The sequence below is a fragment of the Vigna unguiculata genome, chromosome 3, assembly GCF_004118075.2.
Source record: "Vigna unguiculata cultivar IT97K-499-35 chromosome 3, ASM411807v1, whole genome shotgun sequence".
Lineage (NCBI taxonomy): Eukaryota > Viridiplantae > Streptophyta > Magnoliopsida > Fabales > Fabaceae > Vigna > Vigna unguiculata.
In genome coordinates this window covers 24150117-24156116 of record NC_040281.1, presented here as the reverse complement: position 1 = coordinate 24156116, position 6000 = coordinate 24150117, and the positions used below count along the sequence as shown (strand labels likewise).

Genomic DNA, 6000 nt, shown 5'->3' with positions numbered 1-6000 from the left:
TATACAGTCACATAAAAATTATATCATATTATATAACTTGTTGGAAATTTTGTGTAATATGAAATAATATTATATTATTTTCAATAACATGTATATATTTTATAATTTAGAAGTTATATGCTTGAATTTTCTTTTACGTTGAAATAATCACTACAAAAAATATTAATTTTAATGAAGGATATTTAGTGGAGGTTAATATAACCTTGGTAAAAAAATTTAAATAGTAGAGGTTTTAAGAATCTTTGTTAAATTCTAAAGGTTTATTTAAAACCCCATTAAAATAACATAGGTTTATTGAAAACCCCATCAAAATAATGTAGGTTATTCAAAACCCCAACAAATATATAGAATTTATTCTATTTTTCCCTCGTGTTTATTTTCGTTCTCTCCCTCTCGCTCGTTGTTTTCATTCTTTCTTCTTCATCTTCCTAAACCCTAATCAGGCACTCAACGAAAAGAAGCATCGTAACCGACGAAGTCGCCTCACCGTCGTAGCTCACCGCCATAGCTCGCTGCCTCTGGTTTCTAGGGTTCCGCTTCACTTTCATGATTTCTCGTCTTTCTGTGGTAATGCGTCTTTTCTTCTCTCAACCTCACTCATTTGATTTCCTTCTTCTCCTTTTCCTTAGGCGCTGGCACATCGTTTATTCGCTTCATTATCCGCGGATTTCATAATTCAGATGTTCAACATGGATTGTGGTGTTTTCTGAAATAGAATTGGAGAAATCTGTTGGATTTGTGATGTTCAACATGTTTACTCAGTACATTTTCAATTTGTTGCCTTCAAGTTTCGTAGGACGTCAAAGATGGGGTTTGAGCCAAGCTTCTTCGGTGCCTTATTAATGTACATTTGCTCACTTATTTTAATCTCTACACAGCTTATGTATTCTTTCACCCAAAAATGCCAATGAGTGATTGGTGGAGCTCAAAAATTGATATTCCCGGTTATTATACTCTAATTTGGCTACTATTCTTTTAAGTTTCGTTAATTTTCTATAGAATTCTGGATATACTTTAAAATGTAATATTAAAAAAGTATCACATTATCTAATGGCTCTATTTTGTTTCCTGTTTAGAATTTTCCTTTGTTATGTCTTCGTATATGCTTATTGCATCCCAGTAGTATGTCCTTCATTCAATTCACCAAATTACAATACATTCCATAGTTTTGAGAACCAAATAATACTTCATATTAAAAATTCTTATAAATACTCTGTTTCAAATAGAATTTTACTGTTAGTAAGTCAAGATATTTTCATTGATGAATTTTACATGTTGATTTGGTCACCATGTTGGAGAAAGTGATTAGTTATGTGAAGGTTCTTCAGTTGCAAGTAACCCAAATATCCCGTTTTTCATTGGGTCTTGGCTAACCACTCATCAGAGGTTCTTGATTTTAACAAGTCATCTACATTTCAAGATCTCTCAAAGCCTGTTGGAGCACTTGATACAAAACGATTTGAGGTTAGCGTTTAAAATATAAGTCAGTGTAATCTATTATCTTTATTATTACCATTCTTATGGTATGCTTCTTATATTTAGGTATTTGAATATGGTTGAGTTGTAGGCTAGGGATCCAAATGCAGATTTAGCACATTTCTTTGATGTGATAGGAGGGAGTGGCACTGGTGCACTCATAACAGCTTTGTTAGCCACACCAAGCCCTCAAGATCCTACTCGTGCTACCTTTACTCCTACACAAATTGTTGACTTCTACAAACAAAATGGCCCGCATGTATTCAATTCATCTAGGTATAATAACACCATTAATATTTTCAGAACATCATCAATATTAACAATTAACCACAAATCATAATAACATGCTTTCGTTTTGTGTTTGTGATATTGAAACAACCAACATGCAGACATGGAAAAGATACGCAATTCGACGGGGAGATTTTACACAACATAACTCGTGAACTGTTGAAGGACAATTCGACATCAAGAGACAAAAGCTAGTTATATTCTCAAACTACAAGGTTAGCACCATATGCATTTATTATATTTTTCTTTACTGAAAAAAAAAATAATATTAAAGTTTTGGTGATGTAGGTTGAGAAGTATCCCTACTTCAATGCCTTGATGTCTGATATAAGCATATCGGCTTCAGCAACACCCACTCTTCTTCCACCCTACTATTTTCAGAATGATGGTGTTGACTTCAATTTGATTAGTGGTGCGGACTTGAGTATGCTTAGTAATGATCTAGTAAATGGGAATCCGGTGTTATTGATTACAATTATGATCAAATTAATTAGATGTAAATTATGATGCATGGATACTTATATATATTGTTGCTTCCCCGTGTTTTGTGTTGTTCTGTTTTCAGGATTGTTAATCTGTCTCTATTATCTTGTTTTTCTGCTATTTGGAGGAACTTTTTTTACCCTATCCAAAAAAAGATAAATAGAACCGTGCACTCACAAAGAAAAGGAATATGTAACTTTTATGCTAGTATAATTAAAGCTATTAAAAAATATTCAAAATTGATCAAATAGATATCGAATTGACTTGTTAATTTTTTTTAACCATTTTGTAAAGTTTTTAACTGAAACTATCATATTTCATGAGCTCTATATACAGAGCTGATTAATCTATTACATGTTACTAAACCAATTAAGAAGAAGTAAATAATTTTATGCACTCACAGGGCTTTAAATATGCAGAACCATTTATACCTTGTGAACATTATAAGTGGTTTCCTGTACTTGAATTGAAAAGTCTGTTGGGATTTGAGGAGCAACGAACCTACATAAGACCAACTCAGAAAAAGAAACAAAAGGAAAACCAGCACATAAAGGGTTCACTCAAAACATGTTACTGTAGAATTTTTATCTGTCTAATCCATAAAAAGAAATGGTATTTTGCAGTTGTACCATGAATGTTCTCTTTTGAAGCTATCAGCTATTGCCGTGAGTTTGTTAGGAATGACAATGGTTTTTTCAGAAAGCTTATCACTTCCATTGGAGTCTCGTTGTGGTTGAAGGGAGTTCATGGTAATAGAGTTCATTCGAAGCCTGTAATGTTTCTCATTCTCTCTCTCTATCTATCTATATATATATATATATATATATATATATATATATATATATATATATAGCAATGCTATATTCTAATGTGTAATAATTATAATAGCAGAATATTTATTTTGAATATTAATATTATTCTATTATAACATATTTTAACAGAATTCATGCTCCTAGATTTATTTATTTGGTTACTGATCATGAATATGTGCTTAAATTTGTTTTCTTAGTTTGTGAATGTGAGAGGATGTTTTATTATTAATCTTCAATATACGGTTCAATTTTGAACCCTCTGATTCATTATTTGAATCCTGATTCAACTACCATCTATAAGTTCATTTATTTACAACTTTGATTTGTTTTTTATTTGAATATTTTTTATGTGGGTATCTTTTTTATCTAAAAACTTTTTTGTTTAAAAATCTAGGGAAACCAAATGTGTTATGTCTGCTTGGGATGTATTTTGGCATGCTTTCATATCTTTTCAAATAAATATTTGCAATATTCCACATTAACATTGTTTATGTGAATATATCCTTCCTCATCTTTTTGGTTTATTGATACATCTTTTTGGTTTTTGGTGAAAGTCAACAGTGAGAAAGTGGCATCACTTGCATATGCTCACATACAAGGGAAAGCAACACTCATTGTCCACTTCCAAAATTAAAGGTTGATGAATGCGGATAATCATTGCAGGTCTATCCTTTTTTATATATATATACATGAAACTCGTATATAGTATAATACACATGTTAGTTGATTAATGGCGAGAAAAATAAAAGGATATATATATATATATATATATATATATATATATATATATATATATATATATATATATATATGTTCTTTAGGATATATCCAAGGTAGGGGTGCATCCTAAAAGGACTTTATGTGGAATGATATTACTAGGAATATACCGAAGGAAATTGGCAATATAAAAACATTGAAACTCTTGTAAATTCACTCATCTATCTTGGCCAGCATGTAGGACCATGGTTGAATGTTTTAGTAGTTATTAATATGTATGTTTTGAATGCATCTTGACAACAATAACTTGACAGGAAATCTCCCATCCGAGCTCTCTGAGATGCCATGCTTGTTTATTATGTTATTTATTTTCTAGTGTAAGGAATATATCATCATGAAGTTGCATTTGTGGGGAATTGTATTGGGCTGGTTTAGAAAGGAACATGTGGATTACATTGTAGAATACATTTATAGTATGTTGTTTATCAGGTTGTTTGGTTCTAATTGTAGCAAATAATTATATAGTAATGGAGAAATATTTTAACTATATACCGGAAATTATTGTTGTTGAAAAAATATATACGAATGTATAAATGATAAATCATGGTAGTTAATGGAGGTTTTGAAAACCCATGGTAGTTAACGGAGGTTTTGAAAACCCATGGTAGTTAGCGGAGGTTTTGAAAACCCATGATAGTTAGCGGAGGTTTTGAAAACCCATGGTAGTTAGCGGAGGTTTTGAAACCCACGGAAGTTAACAGAGGTTTCAAAAAACCCCAACAATTGATCGGTCTTTCCTGAGGTTCAAAAAAACCCTGGCTAACACATTCTCCAGGGATGGTTTAGCGGGGGAAACTAGAATCCCAGGTAAATGACTTAACGAAGGTTTTAACCCTGGGTAATAAAAAAAATAACCTCCGTTAATACCTATTTTTTTTGTAGTGAATGTATAATACAATTAAATAATATCATTTTATTGCTAACGCATGATAATATTATTTTATTTTAAATATTTAACATTAACCACGTGGATATTTTATTTAAGGTTTTATGTATTATTATTAGCGTTCCACTGAAAAATGTATATCATTTTGAGAGATTTAATTAGAAGTTGGATGTTGGTGCTATTTTTACACTAAAATATTGTTGTTGTTTTAGAAATGTGATGTTGTTGTTATTTTTAAATTAAAATGTTGTGCTATTTTAGAAATTGGATACTAGTGTTGTTTTAGAAAAGTTGATGTTGTTGTTGTTTTAAAATTAAAATGTTGTTGTTGTTTTAAAAATTGGATGCTAGTGTTGTTTTAGAAATTTTATGTTATTGCTATTTTTAAATTAAAATATTGTTGTTATTTTAAAAATTGGATGTTGGTACTGTTTCAGAAGTTTGTGTTGTTACTGTTTTAAAAATTGGGTGTTGTTGTTGTTTTTAAAAATGGTGTTGATGTTGTTTTAAACATTTTGCTATTTTTGTATTATTTGGTGCAAAATTGTGGTTGCTACTTCTGTTTAATTTTTGTGCAGAATTTTTTTGAGTTATATGTTAAAATCCTTAAGATCAAATGAAACAATGTTTGAGTTACGATATGATTATGATGCATGGTTAATCATATGATGATGAAATGTATGTATGTATGCATGCATGTATGTATGTGATGGTGTGTATGTATTATCTCGTAACCGTAAAGTTTGGTTGGTTCTTTTAACCATGGACTTTGGTGAGTAGGCATAGTTTTTTCTTGTAAGTCTTATAGAAAGTAGGGGAACAACTCTTTCCAAGAGGTGTTGGTGCCCATGAAATGTAATGAGTAGTTATGAGATAAGGACATACTTAATTTTTATACTTGGTGGTAATATGACTTGGTTGAGTTTATGAACATGTTTATTCTTATGATCATGGTTTTGGATTATGGTTTGGAATTGTTTGGTTTGAATAATGTGGGTGAGTAATACGATTGGTGGATATTGTCATGAATATGGTTTTGGATTATATTCTCGATGATGTTAGAATTAGTGATGTTTGGGTGAGTGATATGTTTGGTAAATTATTGTTATGTATTGGTTTTCTATTAGCTCACCCTTGTATGTTTGTGGTTGTGGTTTTCACTTGCGATGATCATATGACTGGTGTTATACTTGAGTATAGTGACATTGCAGATGATATTGATTTGGATTCACAATAGTGAGGATCTCAAGGTGTTGGATTCCCCCTCATACTTCAATT

At 30.9% G+C, this 6000-nt stretch overlaps 1 long non-coding RNA gene across 1 annotated transcript; it reads left to right on the top strand.

Moving 5' to 3' along the window:
- The first annotated feature begins 343 nt into the window (after positions 1-343).
- On the top strand, positions 344-2958 carry LOC114179665. The gene is made up of 6 exons (XR_003603512.1): positions 344-530; positions 630-1464; positions 1568-1752; positions 1866-1979; positions 2053-2223; positions 2871-2958. It is a non-coding gene; the product is annotated as an uncharacterized LOC114179665 (long non-coding RNA).
- The last annotated feature ends 3042 nt before the right edge of the window (positions 2959-6000 follow it).